Source organism: Pinus tabuliformis, chromosome J (assembly GCF_031772625.1).
Source record: "Pinus tabuliformis cultivar Carrire ecotype Pingquan chromosome J, CPIR1, whole genome shotgun sequence".
NCBI lineage: Eukaryota > Viridiplantae > Streptophyta > Pinopsida > Pinales > Pinaceae > Pinus > Pinus tabuliformis.
Genome location: NC_142295.1, coordinates 441508820 through 441525077, shown reverse-complemented (window position 1 = coordinate 441525077; position 16258 = coordinate 441508820).

The window sequence follows — 16258 nt, the reverse complement described above, 5'->3', positions numbered from 1 at the left end:
TGTAGTCATGGAGGAGGAACAGTTTGAAGATGAGGATGAAATTCACTGCATGGAAGATAAAGGCAGTGCTGCATTTTTGACATTGGCTGCATATGAAGAATCATTGCTGCAGGAACAAGACAGTCAAGAGTGGGACAGAGAAGTTGTTCTACAAACTGAGGAGCAGCAGAGATATAATTTGAGGTCAAATGCAAAAAATGTCAAGGAGAATCCTGCCCAAAGAGCTGTTGTCCAAACAGAGGCACAAAATATCAGACAGAGAAGACCAGTAGCTGACCCAGTCATCCTCAAAGCTCCAGTTCAAGAGGTAAGAGGTTTTGACAAGTTACCTCCCTCTTTCAGCTTTGAATCAGAAGTCCAGAAGTTAAAAATATATGTGCCTTTGGTAGAGTTGGTAAAGAGTGAAGTATTTAGAAAGCCTATCCTCGAAGCTCTTGAACTGAAAACCACACAAACCTCCACTGACTCTGTCAATTTGCAAGATGACAAGCCCGTCGTTGTGCTTAGCCCCATGATTGAACCCGCTGATAATAATTTTCCATTATTTTATGTCTCCTTGACCATTCATGACAAAATCCTCCACAACTGCCTGCTAGACACAGGGGCCAGCCACAATTTGATGCCTAAAGCTGTCATGGAAGAGTTAGGCCTTGACATCACTAGACCATATCATGATTTATTCTCTTTTGATTCAAGGAAAGTGAAATGCCTAGGATTAATCAAAGACCTGGCCATTACCTTAACTCAGCTGCCCATGAAGAGTATGATGATGGATATTGTGGTAGCAAATGCCCCTCCTAATTTTGGCTTGCTGTTGTCTAGAGGATGGATTAAGAGATTAGGTGGGACATTACAGAATGATCTATCTTATGCCACTGTCCTAGTCTTTGGAGGAGAAAGCAGGAGATTGTACAGAGAAGCACAGTTGGCATACATCATCAGTGATGAGAAGAATCCTACTAATCATCCCATATATGCCGTGGACACTGATTTTGGAGCATGTATCCTCCAAATAGAAGAATCCCAGAAGGCCTCAATGCAACTCAAGAAACCAACAAATCAGGCCAGGGAAGAGCAAGGAAGTCAGGTTTGGGAGATGTTCTTTGATGGAGCATGTTCCAGGGAGACTGCAGGAGTAGGGGTGGCGTTGGTATCTCCAGAACAAGAAAGCACACATCTGTCTTTTAAGCTGGATTTTCAAGTCACCAATAATATAGTCGAGTATGAGGCTCTGATATTGGGCCTTAACGCAGCAAAAGACAGAGGAATCATGAGCATAAAGGTGTTTGGAGACGCTGATATTATCATTCAGCAAGTAAACTGAACATTTCAAGCAAAGCACCCAAGGCTGAAAGTGTACAGAGATTAGGTATGGAGACTCAGAGATTCTTTTGATAATTTTTGTATTTCATATATCCCTAGAGCCAAAAATCAGCTTGCTGATTCTCTTGCTGTGTTTGCTAGCCTGTTTATCCCTCCTATGCCTCCCAGACTAGTATATGAAGTCCAAATGAAGTATAGATCATCATTGCCTGATAATGTCCAGCATTGGAAAGTTTTTAAAGATGATGATGAAATAAATAGGTTTCTTCAAGTCATTGATGAATTCTCCGAAATGCAAATTGACCAAGAAAATGAAGCCTTAGAAGAAAGCCCCAAATCCTAGCTTAGCAACAAAATTGGTAAATATAGCATTGTTGAACTTCCCAGCAATCACATACCTAAGGGTTTAATTCCTCTAGAAAGATTGTTTGACTAGAATGATGTGGCTTATAAGGCTGCCCAAAAAGAAGACCAATCTGCAGTCTGTAAGCATAATATAGGGAGTCCCGGTCAGCCTAGATACATAAATCTTTCTTCTCATCTATATGCTGACCAAAGTTCTGAATACTGCGATTTAATGAAGCAATTTACTAATGTCTTCGCCTGAGAATATAACGACCTGAAAACATATGATAAGAAGATCATCCAGCATAAAATCCCTCTAGAGAAAGATACCATCCCTTTCAAGCAGAAGCTGAGACCAATGAACCCTATGCTCCTCCCTCTGAATGAAAAAGAAATTAAAAAGTTGTTGGCTGCCAAGATCATAGTCCCTCGTAGATATTCCAAGTGGGTAGCCAACTTAGTAGTGGTGAGGAAGAAAAGTGGAGAAATCACACTGTGTGTTGATTTCAGAAACTTAAATAAGTGCTCTAAAAAAGACAATTACCCTCTGCCCAAGATGGAGCATTTATTGCAGAAGGTCTCAGGAGCCAAAGTGATGTCTTTCCTGGATGGATTTTCAGGCTATAACCAGATTGTTGTACATCCAGATGACCAAGAGAAGACTGCATTCACCACTCGTTAGGGCACTTTTATGTATGCTAAGATGCCTTTTGGGTTGATGAACGCTGGAGCTACCTTTCAGAGAGCTATGGATATAGCATTTGTGGGAGAGAAGCATAAATTTGTCCTTATCTACCTTGATGACATAACAATATACTCCAGCAGCCATCAAAACCATTTGCAGCATTTGGAAAAGGTGTTCCTGAAGTGTAGAAGGTATGGGATTTCAGTGAATCCTAAAAAGTCACAGTGTGCTTTGGAAGAGGGTAATCTGTTAGGACATGTTGTTTCTGCTGCTGGTGTCCGAATTGACCCAGAAAGAGTAAAAGCAATACAAACCCTGCCTGTTCCGAGATCAAAGAAGGACATCCAGTCCTTTCTGGGTAAGATTAATTTCGTGAGGAGGTTTATACCAAATTTTGCAGAATTGGTGAAGCATATTACCTCCATGTTGAAGAAGGGGTCAGAAATCAAATGGACTGATTCGGCAAGAAAATCCTTTGAGTCCATTAAGAAGGCTATTATGGAGGCTCCCACTTTAATAAGTCCAGATTACAGCAAGGAGTTCCATATATTTTATTTTGTCTCTAATGACACCCTTGCAGCAGTGTTATTGCAAACAGATGAAGAAGGCTCAGAGCATCCAGTGGCATTTTTCAGAAAAAACTTAAGGGATGCTGAACTGAGGTATGACATTATTGAGAAACAAGCATATTCTCTTATCAAATCTTTGAAAGCTTTCAGAGTTTACATTCTGCATTCCAAGATAATTGCATATGTACCCTCTGCTGCAATAAAAGATGTCTTAACACAACTTGATGTTGATGGAAGAAGGGCTAAATGGATCGCAAAGTTAATTGAATTTAATATAGAACCGAAGTCCACCAAACTTGTCAACGGTCAGGGTCTTGCCAATTGTTAGCTGAAGAAAATTGCAGAACATCGGACATAAACCTCATGGGCTCAATTTCAAAAAATGGTCAAACAAAAGAAAAGAAAGTAGCTGAACTAGAAAGAAAGCAGCCAATGGCAGAAAATCTAGCTTCTTGTGATTGGTATTCTGCAATAGTTAAATTCTTACTGAAGCTAGAAATCCCTCCAAGCTTTACTCAAAGTCAAGCCAAAACTATTAAGCTTAGAGCAGCTAAATATTGCATTAATGAAAATCTGCTCTATTGGAGGGACCCCTCTGGAATGCTTTTGAAGTGTCTGGACAAAGAACAGTCAATGAAAGTTATGCAGCAGTTTCATTCCAGCATGTGTGGAGGACGTCACTATTGGAAAACCACTGCCCATAAGATTCTTAGAGCTGGTTACTATTGGCCCACTTTATTTTCTGATGTATTTTCATTTGTTAAATCTTGTGATAGGTGCCAAAGATTTGAAGGGAAACAACAGTTGAAGTCCCTGCCCTTAAAACCAATACATGCAAAAGGACCTTTTCAGCAGTGGGGCTTGGATTTCATTGGAGAGATCAATCCACATTCCAGTGGCCAGCACAGATGGATATTAGTAGCCATTGATTACTTTACCAAGTGGATTGAAGCAATCCCTACCAAAAAGGTTGATCATAATGTGGTCATCAAGTTTTTGACAGAAAATATCTTCACCAGATTTGGTTGTCCACATAAATTAGTCACAGACAATGCAGCAGCCTTTAGAGCAAAAGAATTGGTGGATATGTGCAATTCAATGGGTATTAAACTGGTTCATTCCACCTCATATTATCCTCAAGGCAATGGTCTAGCAGAATCCTCTAATAAAAGCCTGATAAGGATAATTAAGAAGCTGCTGGAGGACAATAAAAAGAATTGGGATTCTAAGCTCAAGTATGCACTGTGGGCTGACAGAGTGACCATTAAGAAATCCACAGGGAATTCTCCATTCAAGCTGGTATATGGCACTGAAGTTGTATTCCCAATTCAGTTAACTCTCCCTGTGGCAAAGCTCCTGCAAGATGAATGTAATGAGGAAGAAGACATGGCAAAAAGGATCACTGATTTGGTAGAGGTACATCAAATCTGAGAACAACTGGTTGAAAAGGCTGCAGCACATCAAAAAAAGATCAAAGAAGCTTTTGACAAAGGGATAAAAGCAGATAATTTTTAGGTTGGAGACTTGGTTCTGAAGTGGGATGCACTAAAGGAAAAGAAAGGCAATCATGGGAAGTTTGATGCTTTCTGGACAGGGCCTTTTATCATTTCTTAGATTCAAGGGAACAATACCTTCATGCTGAAAAGTATGGGAGGGGAGACAGTTTTTGATGGCCCAGTTAATGGGCGTTTTCTGAAAATTTATGTTGTTTAAGGTCTTTTGGCCTGAAAACTGTAAATATTTGATTTTATCAGTCTTAGTGTAGCTTCAGTCAGACTCCATGCCCAATGGAACACTAGGAATTTTGCTAATTTGTTTTTATCGGAAAGGCATTGATCTGCAGGTTCTTGAGACCTCATAGGGAGGATCTCATCCCTAGAAGGAGCCAGTGTTAGCTCTGCTACAGGTTGTTGATGTTCAAGGGGCCTAAGCAAGCTCATTTCCTCGGTTTCTGCTCAGAAAAGGTCTACACCGGTCACCTTCCTTATTCCCCTTCACCCCCGCTTATATTTTCAAACCCGCTACCTCCATTTTACCTCTGAAACTCTGTGTAATTCCGTGGTTCCTCTGACCCCCGAGCGCTAAGTTTTAGCCATCATATGACTAAGTTCACATGACCACGCGCTTTCTCCAGCTTTTCCTGTCACATCAGTCAAAAATGTGCATATTCAAACCCCGTCGTCCGATCGTTTACCATGAGATCCAACGGCATACGCTTCCCCCGCTGCCATAACATAACCGCACGTTAGCTCGCGGGGAAAGCGGTTTCCTCCCTGTCCTATCTGCCACGCGTCGGCCGATTACTCGCATCGCTTGCCCGCGTACGAATACCACCCATCCCCCGTAAGCGGTGCGATCAATACCGCCCCGCTGTGCAAACCATTTTCCCTAGCCGTTAATCCCCACGCATCTCTTTCGCCCGATAGCCGTCGGATCTGTCCGCCCATGATCCGACAGCGCACGTTCATCCATTCCCGTTTCCACCCAATACCTCTTGTAAACCAATCTCTGCCATCCATCTGCGAGATCCGGCGACTCATAATCACTCTACCCCGCTTCCTCCCGATGCCTCCCGCCGAGAGACCCCCACCATTCATTCGTTTAATCCAATGGCCGAGTTTCTTCCTCTGCCTGTCCCGACTATCCACGTCCATAACCAATTTGTGCTCCCGAAGGACGAAAGTGGCCAGCTACCTGTACCCGGCGCAGTTACTCTTCAACAACTGCATTCAACAAAGTATGGCTGAGAAAGGAAAAGATCAGCCTCGAGCAGGTAAACACAATCAACAGTTATGGAAGGTCATCCCATATGACACTCCAGTTACCTGAGAGGACAACGGAGTAGCTGAAAATGTCAAATTAATTCATTAAAGCACGCAGATCGTGGTAGAGACTCTTTCAAAGAGTTAAGGTGGTTGGTGGTCCATTATGACCCCTCCATGCATAGCATAGCAGAGCATTTTTGTAATCAACCTCTATATATATCCAGAACACAGATGTGATGAGGGTTGATGGTTGCTGTTTTGATGTAAGGTTCAACTTCTGGAGGCTGTAACTACTTTGATACTTGCAGCGTCTGGTCTTCATTTTCAGCGAATACAAGCTTCTTTTGCTGTTAATTACTCACTTTCCATTTCTACTCTATTCTAGGCTGTGCCTGTTATGCATTTGTTTATGTGCTCTTGATGTTTAGCATTAGAGGGGCTGTCATCCCACCTCTGTGTTGAAGTGTAGTATGTATCATTGAATGTGTTATGCAGGTTTCTGTTTACTTAGTGCCAGAGAGCTGTCATCCAGTCTGTGCATTAGGAAATAGATTTGCAGACCTTTTTACTGGTTGCAGCCAGCGATCACATGGTCTTGTGCATCTACTGGTGTCGTCAGTACTCTCCATGTTCATCTAATCCTCAAACTGTGAGTAATTGATGGTCTAAAGCCTTGTAGTCTGGGGGTGTTCACCCATGTCTGGAGTTAAGCATTGTAAAAGTGGTTATCTGGCTTGAATATGCATCATTCCTTCCATTCATCCATTTCCAACATTTTGTTGAGTTTATAATGTTCCCGAGCATCTCCGAGATACAACCTAGGAGAGTTTCTTGGGGTGATAATATCGCCGATATGTTTACCAGTACGTAGGCACCGACCTACAGAAGGCTACCACCTTCACTCTTCCTCCAGGGACCACGTTTCATAATTTTTTAGACTGGATACTCCGAGTACACAACAATACAATATGAAGGCAACGTTTCATCCAGTTTTCGTACTGGACCCATCAATAACATTGAAGCTCAAAATCAATCACCATTGCAATACAACTAATCACTAAAATCCATCAACATTGAAGCAAATCACAATCAATCAATCTGAACAATCAAATCATTGTCATCAGAGCACAGCGCTGAACCCAAAACTCTCCATCAACAACTAGCACCAACTGCAACTTCAAACATCATATTTCATAGTGTATACACTACTTCGAAGTGCAAAACTAGTGTGTATACACTCCTTCACCAAGGCGAATGAACATATAGATCTGCAAATAAATACTTATAACTTCGCAGCTATTCTAGACTTCACATATACTCAGATCATGATAAAAACATGGGTTAGCAATCAGATCTAGACTATCCATTATTAGACCACATAATGATAATTCATTTTAGGTCTTATGATCCTAATCCATCATTATATCTCATCCATTATCAACCACTTAGGTGCATCCTTAGTTCAGATCAAGCAAAGCACCAAAAACCCATCACATGCATATTTGCTTTTGATTTAACTCTTCATACGATCTTCATTACTTGCACACCTTGCCCTTTGATCTTCTCCTCCTTATATACTAGATCCTTTGTTAATACCTCAGACCAAAACCATAGTTATGCTACTGGTATTATTTGATGGTATCAATATTCTTTGTAGTGTCTCATTACCATGGGTCAATACCATGGTAGGAACCCCTGGTATTCATTATCCTTAATTTTCCATCCCACACACACTTTTCCTTTTGTGAAAGTGTGTGCATATGTATACGGTCCTTTTGTTCTATGAACCCGTGTGTATATGCTACTTGGACAAGGTGAACCAGTGTATACAACTTAAACCTTCTCGTTCTTCAATTTCTGGAGTCTGATCTATAATCCTTTGTTGTTGCCTCTGAGTTGTCCTATTGCACTGTGAACTGCCATCATACATCACTGAATCATTTCTGGGTATCATATATGTGAGTTGTCATCAAGGACAACATCTGTATCATAATGCCAACAATGGATGGATGCGGAATCCTAGACGTGCTTAGACCTTCTGTCTACGTCGCACCTATAGGTTTGTTAGGCTTGGTCCTTTCTTCTTCGTTGTCTGACTTACCTAACAATGGATTGTACGTGCCTTCAGTGTATCTGTCCCAATCGGCTCTTAATCTTTTTCCACTTCGTGTAGATCCGGTCTAACCTCTTTTAAACATCAATTCACAGGCATAACAACCTCTCGCACAATATCATTTTAAGCCAAGTTTTTAGCAATCTCAGGTACTTACCTCTTAGACCATTAAAGAATTGGCTTTCAGCGTCGCTATAAGATACAGAGGTGTCAATTGCAAATTCGGTGATGAAACTGCCCAAAATACTATCAATCCAATTGTCAACAACCCTTGCAACCTTCTAATCAGATTCTTCAAGGTGCTTGATCAGTTCAAGAGTCCATACAATAGGATTGTTGTGTTTCCAAGTAGGTTCGCACTAGCTTAGACAACCACTGAGGTAATTCACAAGGAAATGATGAAAAGAAAACTTTCTGTTCTTCTTTGTAGAGATATCTTTGTAACCACCTTTCTTTGGACCAACACAAATTTCGATTTTCTTGAGCTACAAACTCGTGCAACTTCCGATATATCCACTTCTCGATTTCTTTCCTAGTTGGTATCCATAGATGGCACATCACACATCCCTTAGATAGATCTTGGTCCCAACAACCAAACCATTTGTTGGCTTGAGGGTGGACCCAAGTTCAGAGTTAGCTGCACTAACCAAAAAAAACCTACACTACTGGCCCTTTTGGCAACAGTCCACTTAGCACAGACTACGGTCTTCCCTGAGGCAGTATTGGGGGATTCTAGAACCATGTTTTTACATCCATAAGGCTATGTGATGTAGCAACAAGGTATTTCCTTAATCTAGGGCCTAATTTGACCTTCGCGAACCCTTATCTTTAGAACCACAAACTTAAATCGATTTCTACTTAATTAGATCTATGAGCTTCACCTAATTATTCTAACATGCATAAGTTACCACATAAAAGTAGATCTGGACCTTCACGATGCAATTAAGACAATATCATAGAGAATCGAATTATAGCTAAGCATAAACACAAAAACAGATAAATATATAGAGAACACACATAATTGCTTCAAATATGCTTTATTACTTCAGATCTTCAGTACATACACTTTTTCCGACCCAGCACACATAGATGTAGGGGCCCGCGCACTCAGTTGCAGACTTACCAAGGTCTCCATGCACTCAGTTGCAGGAGTCTTCCCCTTTGGTAGAATATAGACTTATAGAATCAAAATATTACTTTTCAACTATCCGTAAGCTTAGACTCTCCTTATTAAGAAAGGTTGTCATTGATGTAAATATGGCATTGGCCAGGATCACAAATATTCTTGAGATGCCAGAGGATGATGTCCATTGAGGAAGATGTCAAGTCACTCATGAAGAAGTTCCAATTACCAATCAGGCACCTTGATGATCTAGAAGCTCGTAATGACTTATGTGGACTACCATGATGAATGACCACACATGATGACGGACTAGATGATGCCCTTACCTTTGATGGTCTTGATGATGGTGTGAAGCCATAACCTTAAATGTCCTTACCTCCAGTGACCTTGATGATGGAAGACTACATGATTACATGACGCTACACATGATTGATGACATATCATTGCACTATATTAATTACATGGTGAATTGATGACATTTACGATGACATTATGACCCTATGATGAAGAAGGAAAACAATGAAGAAATCAAACTATGAAGAATCCCAACACTCGAAGGCATTCTGCCCTACCTCCATTTCTGCACTAATAAATCACCATCACATTAAAGAATATTTTTTACTACCTTAGAGGCAAAATTTCATTATGAAACCTACACCATATTTTAGAGCATAATTTTTCCTTTCCAACGAGCTATTACTTGGCCTGAAACTCCAAGCGGTCTGGGAGAAATGGATTTTTGAAGTTAAGAAATTTATTTATGATAGTAATCCAATCTGTGCTAGCCTACCCAAGTCATCCTACCTTTAGTGACATGTCTCTTCACTTTGATTAGCGAAAAACACTATAAATATACAGTTTCATCCTCATTTCAAGAGCAACAATTCGGTGAGCATTTCAGAGAACATTTTTGGTGAAAATCACAGGAATTCAGAGTGAGACATCAAGTAACCCGAGGAGGATTTTTAATCACTGTTTGGGCATTTAAGATATCTCTTATAAATTTGGATCTGTAGTTGTGAGTATGGTGTGTGGACAACCACAAGCTCAACCCTGTGGAATTGAGGATCTGTGGAGAATCCAAAGTATAAATCTATGGTGGCATTTAAATTTCAGACCTTTAATAGGTACAATCATATTTTTGGACTTGTGATAGTCTAAAGAAGCTTGTATAGGTGTGAGAAAAGTGATCTCTTCTAGCTTGGAGATAGCCCAGAACTGTAAGGATTCGGTCATGTAGCTTACCCTTGCAGAGGAACAATGAACTGTTATCATAGCAGAGGCTAGAACTTAGCATCTGTGCCTCAGAAATTGAGAAGCTTGACTTGTGGAGGCTCAAGAAGGATCGGACCTGCAGCATTAACACCTCGGATTTGAGATCTGTGGATTAGAGCTTCGAGAAGATTGCAGTAAGAAGAGTGAAAAGTTAGGATAGAAATATGGTTGTTATAAAGTGAAGGAAGAAGGGTTGATGCATTGGAGCTTGGGTGCTGAAGTGATGTGTTAAGGAGAAAACTCTGAAGTAAAGTACCTTGGAGAAATACTTGAAGAAACTTATAACATCTTGGAGAATATCTTAGCACAACTCAGTGAAGACATCTTGAGAAATACACCATTGTCTTGAAGAACCCTTGAAATAGTTTATTGGAGACACCCTTGAGCATAGTTTGGAAAGATACAGTTTGGATCATCCTAAAGAAAGTTGTTGAAGATATCTTGCAGCCTTTTTCGAAGACCAGATGCAAACATCTTAGAAGTTGATCTTGGAGGCATCCTTGGAAATCATGATGCATTGTTGAAGGCCCTCATGAGGTGACCTTGAAGAAGTTTTGTTTGGGTAACATGAAGAGTTGTGGAGACACCTTCTAAGAAGACAAAGTTGTCATTGATGAGATAAGTGCTTTGGAGATCAAGGGCAGTGTTGAAGATGAAGAGATTTGTAGGGCTCATTGTAGATGATATTGGGAGTCATGAAGAACCAACAATATTATATTGGCGAATTGAAGTTGTGGGTTGGAGCCCTAGAGGATAGGTGTCCTCATGAAGACGAGGTTGGTGCCCATGCTAGGGATAGGGTTGGAGCCCTAGAGGTTGGAACCTCAAAGTAACAAGAACAGAGTCTTGGAAGATAGGGTCGGAGCCCTACAGGATTGAAATCTTCAAGAAACCTAGTCAGAGCCTAAACCAGATATAGGGTTGGATCCCTTGAGGTTGGTGCCTCAAAATTGACAAGGTTGGAGCCTTGGAAGTCCAAGTCAGTGCTTGGAAAATACATGTTGGAGTCTGAGAGATTGAAGATCGGTGTCTTCATCTAGGGTTGGAGCCCTACATATATTGTACTTGATTTATTGAAGAAATTAATAAAAGCATTTATTCTTATTGTTCATTTTGTGTTTTAAATATAAGTGATCTAACTGGTAAAAGTAACAATTGAAAAGGAATACTGATTCACCCCCCCCCCCCCCCTCAGTATTTCCAACAATTGGTATCAGAGTCAGTACCTTCACTCAAAGCCTAACAACTTGAAGGTTGATCACTAGAACACAAATGGCAAAGCCAAGGAAGAAAGTCTGCAATTCTCCTAAATATGTGTCTCCCTCAACCACCGAAATTGAAGTTAATCAATTTGTGAAGGCTCCATTATTCAATGGAAACTTTGATATATGGGAGGAAAGAATGAGGAATTTCTTAAGGACTCAATTCATTGAAGTCTAGAAATCATCAATTGTTGATGGCATGATGGATGGAGAATCCAAGGAACATAATACAAGAGCAATGAAAGAAATCTTGAATGGGCTACCTGATTCTATGAAGGACAATTTTGAAAAATGTTCGTCAGTAAAAGGAATATGGGATAAACTTCATGATCTTCACTCAAAAGGAGCATTGACAATGATCTCTAGTCAAGAAAATGATGGAGAAAAAGAAGGAAATCCAGAGCCCATCAAGGAAGCTGAAGATAAGAGGGATAATATCAAGGCTAAAGAAGACCTAGAAGATGAAGAGAATGAGGAACATTTTGAAGAAGATATCCTCACTAAACTTATGGTTTCCATAGAAGAGATTAACATTTTGAAAAAGGGAAATGAGGAACTTAAGAAGAAAGTGCAAGTTGGTGACTAAGACAAGACAGGGAAGGAAGTTGACCTTGTCAAGCTTCAAGTACAAGAAAGAGATGAGGAGCTCGCCAAGATTAAGGAATAATTTCATCAAAACAAGAGAAAGAATCATGAAGAAGTCATATCCATGACAAATCAATTGGTTAATGAAAAGATACGAGAAGATACCTTGTCAAGCCACCTTGAACAAAGGCACAATATCTTGAACAAACTTGAAGTAGAGATTGGTCAATAAAAGGGAGAGGTCTCCTCCCATAGATCACAACTAGAAGAAGCAAGGAAACAAACACAAGGAGCTAAGAAGGCAATGGAAGCATTGGCATCCATAGAAGGACAAGTTGATAAAATAGAAAATGAAAGAAACACCATGACATGCAAACTAGAAAAGAAGGATTATGGCATCATCAAGTTAAGAGCAGAAATCATCTCACTCAAGGCCCAATCATGCGAAGCAACCAAGATGATGGAAGAAATGAAGAAGCAACTAGTTATGAAAGATGAAGATTGTGAAAAGTTAAAAGGAGAATCTGTCTTTATTAGAAAGGAAGTTGACTTGCTGAATAAGAACTTGAAAATCTCTCAAACCCTAGATGACATCCTAAGTCATCAAAGGTCTCGCCTTGAAAATTGAGGCCTTGTCTATGCAGATGAATCCTCAAGCATGAAGGAAAATGCTTCAAACAACAAGGATGTGAGGAAGGAAGGAAGAAATGTTGATGCTCCTAGTTCTAGGAAAGGAAAGGAGAAGAATCAATACAACATTAGAAGAAACCCTACTCCAAGAAGACTTGCAGATAGTGTCAAGAATACAAAAGGCAATGAATATCATCAAAAAATCCCCAAGGCAAAAAGACTTCAAAAGTACATCAAGGAAATATTCATCTCCTAGGTACCAAAGTATATTTCTTGGTTATTGCAATTCTTGTACAAACTTTGGGCACATGGCAAAAGATTGTAGGGAATATCACAAAGACAAATATAATGGTCCCTATCAATCTCGTAGAAGCAATTTTGCAAAAATAAGTCATGATTACTAATTCATAAACAAGATGGTGTGCTTCAATTTCCATAAAATTTGTCATATGGCACGTGATTGTAACTTGACTTGGGCCCTTACACAAGTTAGAACCATGCTAGAGAAGAAAGTTGCACAAGTATGGAGAAGCAAGCAAATTGAATCTGGAAGTCTCTTGAACACTCCATCCAACAACATATGTTGTTGATTTGATGAAGTCATCCTTGATATTTAAACTATTTGATGGTAAGACACTGCCAAAAGGAGACCATACAATTAGGGGGAGCTTATGGTTCCTAAGTTATTCGTGAATGGGCCCTATGAAATCCTTCATGAGTCACACATGGACAATCATCCTTTGATAGATCATCTATTGAGAGAAACTCCATTGAAGAACATAATCCTTATTCATCTGATGGACTATTGTTTAGGATCTCTTCATTTGATCACAAAGAAAGCAATCTTTCTTGAGTTTAAGGAGTTTATAAAGGTAGGGGGATTTGGTTCATCACATGAAGAAATATCATGGACCACATTCCCAGAAAGAAGAGCACCATTTTAAGGGGAGTAACATACCTATGAAGAACTACTATTCGTGAAGAAAAGAAGCAACTTGATAGGGGGAGTACTTGGGCACCTCGTTTGCCATTGATTTCGAAGGGGGAGAGAATGTTGAAAGGGAAAGAATATTTCCATCAATGAGAAAGGGGGAGATTGTAAATAAAATTTGTCATTGATGTCAATATGGCATTGGCCGGGATGGAAAATATTCTTGAGATGCCAGATGATGATGTCCATTGAGGAAGATGTCAAGTCACTCACGAGGAAGTGTCAAATACCAATCATGTACTTTGATGATCTATGTTGGCTTGTTGGGGCCTGACCCAGGTTCAGAGTTAATTAGCCAAACAAATCCTTGTACTACTGGCCCTTTCAGCAATTGAGGTCTCACCTAAAGTAGTATGGGGGGGTGTTGGAACCAGGTTTCCATACCCTTGAGATCTCTGAGGGTTTCATTTGATCCAACTGTGAGTCCCTTCGTGTAGGTTACTTTGCGCACTTCCCTAGCCTTCGTGCTCGGATTAGCCTTAACCAAAGGTTGTGGGGCTTTCGCACTGTTGGAGCAATGATTTGCACTATTACCCTAAGTCACACTCGCGATCTTACTTATCTTCTTATAACAGTTAGTTATCTTTGCATAAACAAATGTCTTATATTATATTTACTCATTCAGCACATTCATATGAGTTCGCGCAGTAAATAAACAATAAACTTGCTATTCATACCCAATAATGCATAAACAGAAAAAGATACACAAAAATATGGTAAAGCTTCTCTTTTATTAATTCTTCCCATGGTTACAGAGTCTACCTGCCCTACGCACTCAGCTGCAGGGGTACGCGTGCTCAGCTACAGACTACTAGGCCTCTGTGCACTCAACTGCATAGCTTTCTCCTACTCTACGACCCAAAGACATGGCTTACACTTCGACTCAATCAATTCCTTAGATTCATCATGCTTCATTCCATTAGATTCGATGTCTCGTACACTTAGAGCCTCGCTCTATTTATACAATCCCATGGTTCGCGGACCATGGGTAGATCTTTCAAACTACAAAAGCAAGGGCAGACAACCCTATGACTCTATTATTACTTTGCGCTCCACGCCCGCAATTCGGTGAGTCTTTACAATGGACTTAGTCAAAACTTGGGCTCTAAGCCTCAAAACATGCCTTGGGGGGATTCCATGCCCAATAGGCCCCAAACAAAAACATCGTGACTCGCCCTCGAGTCACTCTGTTGGTGCAGAGATATTTGTGCAGAGACCCTCCAAATATGCTCGAACAGTTGCAAGTTCGACAATGCACTGAGCGGCTGCCTGCTGAATCCCCTGTACACATCGTTCCAAGACCGCGGTGTCGGAACTGCTTCCCTAGATCTGTTCCTGCGTCCCCTGCATTTGCGCGAGCTTTCCTTCAATTGTTGCTGTAATGATGAAGGCCTCGTCAATCCAAGGTTGAACGCGCCTTCAAAACTACATCTTTGTGCTATGTTGCGTCCACTTGCTCTTTCAACGCTTTGGCTTGTTGCATTCGCGCGAGCCTCTGAGTGAGGGCCACCATTTGCGTGGTCCCTTTGACACTGTCATACTGCCGCTGGAGCTCACGCGCCTTTGTCTCTAAGCGCTGGATGTTAGGGTCCTCCTGTAGATTGGTGAGGACCTCAAAGGACTCTTCCAACATACTGGTGCAGTCAGTTACTACACTACTGAAGGTTCAACCGCAGGTCTGCTATCTGAAGGTTCAGCTCGAGCTAAACCTTGGTCATTTCTTCTTGCGCCTCACGCACCCCTGCTGCTAATCTGTGGATGCGCGCCTCTGTTGGGATGACCAGCTCAGGGACCATCTGGTAGGCTTCTTCCAGTACCTGTACCATCTGCCTGTTCTGTGACACAACCTCGTCATGCTGCAAGCTCAACTGCTCCATGTTGATCTTTTGCTCACTCATTACTTGCAACACACAACTCTCCTTAGCCCACAGTTCTGCAGTAATCACATCCTATCCCTTTCAGTGCACTAATCGTAGGCTGGTTAGCCTCATTTGCGGTAACCAGTGCCCCTTCTGGCAGCACTATTGTGTTGGATTTCCGAGCGCGTAGCATTTGCTCGGTTGCATCTATCCCTACTGCGAGGATGGTCGAAACAGTAGCAGCCTAAAGGAGTGTGCACCTACAACTCCTAAATTTGCGCTCAAAGGGCCCCCAACACAATCTGATTCTCCTCCATGAAGTTTTGGAGGGCCTCTGTGGTGACATCACGCATTGTCTCGCCTATGTTGTGCAAATCACCTTCAGTAAGGGTGATCGGGTCGATCGACAACTTGGATGCTTTCACCTTCTTACGCGGCGCCGTCCGTTCGCTCGGGTGCTGGCGCTTCAATAGTGTTGATGTTGTTTGTGGGTCTGCGCTGCCCTCCTCTTCCTCTGTTTCCATTTATTTCTCCTGCCCATGCGGAGGTGACTTCTGGCCCTCGTGCGCCTTCTCGGCTGCCTCCTATGCTACTGCTCCTGTGACCTTTTTCTGTTCTGTTGCTTTCTGCGCAACATCCCGCACCTCCTGCGTTCTTGCTGTCGCTGCTTCTTACCTTCTCTTTTATGCCAACTATGCCATGCACAGTTTGGCCTCCTCTTTCTTCCTCTACG